The sequence below is a fragment of the Dermochelys coriacea genome, chromosome 17 (assembly GCF_009764565.3).
Source record: "Dermochelys coriacea isolate rDerCor1 chromosome 17, rDerCor1.pri.v4, whole genome shotgun sequence".
NCBI classification, from domain to species: Eukaryota; Metazoa; Chordata; order Testudines; family Dermochelyidae; genus Dermochelys; species Dermochelys coriacea.
Window position 1 is genome coordinate 19,260,911 of NC_050084.1, and position 2,257 is coordinate 19,263,167.

Here is a 2,257-nt window from a genome sequence, read left to right on the forward strand (position 1 = left end):
CATCTGGTATCATACCTTGAGATTAAAATGGGCATATGTAGTATTTTAGCAGTGGAGTGAGAGCACAGAGTGTAAGTTAAAGGAAGAATGTTTAATGACTGAAATATAAGGACCAAACACTAATTTAAATACTCTGTCTACTGTTGCTTAGTAAGCTTAGAGCATATTACTACAGAAGCTAAATGCTAACAGCAAACAGGATGATTTAGGACCATGGATCAAAAGTATTGTTACATGTACAACTGTGGTACTCTAGCTTCCTAACTTACTGTACCATTGTACAGAGCTCCAGGATGCTGCCACTACCTTTCTTCCAGTCAATTGGACATGCACTGAATTGAGATGGAGTAAGGAGCACCCCAAGACTCATCTTGTGATAGAGCACGCTATACAATTGAGTAGTAGGACGTAGGTGCTAGCAGTACAGGAGAGATTAGTATGAACTTGTACGTTTACTAGAAAAAGTTGGGGGGGGCCTTTAGCTTAAGAGCACAAATTACACACACAATCCTGCTTTCTGATTGGACCAAAAAGGTTGTAGCCTATGGGAGGGATGATGGGTTTTTTTTGTTTGTTTTAAAATAAACAACATGTGGCTGTAGTGAACAAGTCTCATGCAGGTTGCATTTCTACAGTAGTATCAGGTGCAAAGGATTGTCCTGCAGTGACAGATCTTCCCTTCTGACAATCTGTGATCACAGTATGATGTTTCCTGCAGAGAGAGGGAACACTTTAACTGTGTGAAGCAAACGCTTTGCTGTCAGAAAATCTGAATAGCCGCTCACGGTTTTCGAAGCTTAAGCGGGAGTCCGGGTGTGACACTATGTACATTTAACACTTGCTAATCAATGTAAGAATTAATATGTTGCTATTTGTGCATTTGCATTTAAATATTTGACTGAACTGAAACTGGTTCATTTTGTCTGCAACTATGAACAGACCTGTGTTTGTGTATGTAAAACTCAATGTGATTAAAATATCCGATAACTCAATCCTTTTTCTATTTGTCAATTGTTTGTAGTGAGTAGATTTTTTTTTTTTTTTAAATACAAGTGGCTGAAGCCTAAGACTTACAACATGAAGAAACTAGCTTAGAATATCAGGGTTGGAAGGGACCCCAGAAGGTCATCTAGTCCAAGCTTCTGCCACAGCTGACTTCTCAAATCTCCTACCTGGAGTGACACAAACCTGAGCCTTTCTGTTGGAAGTTACAGGAAAGGACTCGTGCTGTAGTCTGCCTCTTTGCTTATTCTTAAAAACATACTTTATTACTGTGAATTAATGGCAGGGTTCAGAGGTTACAGATGCTCAGAAAAGAACACAGCCTACTTAGAGTTCAGATACTGAAAAGATGTCTGAGTTGTCTTTGAAAACCTCCCACTGCAAATGTTGCTCTGTCACTCTGAAATCCCACAAGATGTAGGTCATACACTAATTCTCAGTATCACACTTAATATTTTCAGTAAAGGGAAAATTACTTTAATTAGTTCTGTGTATAGTATTATCTATGGGTAGATCCTTACTTATGCTCCTCCCCTGGAGAGCTGGCCTTTAAAGGAACTAGCAGATGCAAACAAGAAGATAGTTATGTCCCTAAGGAACAATGCAGCTCTAAAAGCAGTATCTCAGAACTGAGCCTTGACCAGTAGTTTGGAATCTGCTTCATTGCGTGGACTGAATTTGAACCAGAAGGTTGGTGACTGGTTCCTAGAATGATAGTGTGAAACATCCTGTCCCATAGAAAAGGACGTTTATTTTTCATTCACTATTAGTTTAGGCAGAGCACCTGCATTCTTAAAATAGAGCCCTAAAGAAAAGTCAAGGCAGTAAAACGATCCAAAAAGCTTAAAGAACAAGACCCTTTTCTGCTTGCAGTAATTTGAAACATCAAAATAAACATAGATCAACTTACAATAATGTTTAGACTATACAGACTGTCAAATTGAAAGTCACTTACCAAGTTTCCTTCCTGATTTAAAATAATCACTTGAAGCTAAGGTGTAAAGTGATTTGTTCACGTCTTTGCATTAAATTACAGTAAGGACAAAAGTACAATAGCCAGTTTCTGATTCTCATCCAGCAGCTAACACTACAATGTTTTGGATTGTGATACTGCCAGGGAACACTTATTTTAAAAACAACCAAGCACTTTCAATCTGCTGCAATGTTGTAACATTTCCATGAAATCTAGCTTTTATATTTTGTATAATTTGGTCCGAGAATGGCCCTTAAACAATCTCCAAATAAGACAGAGAAA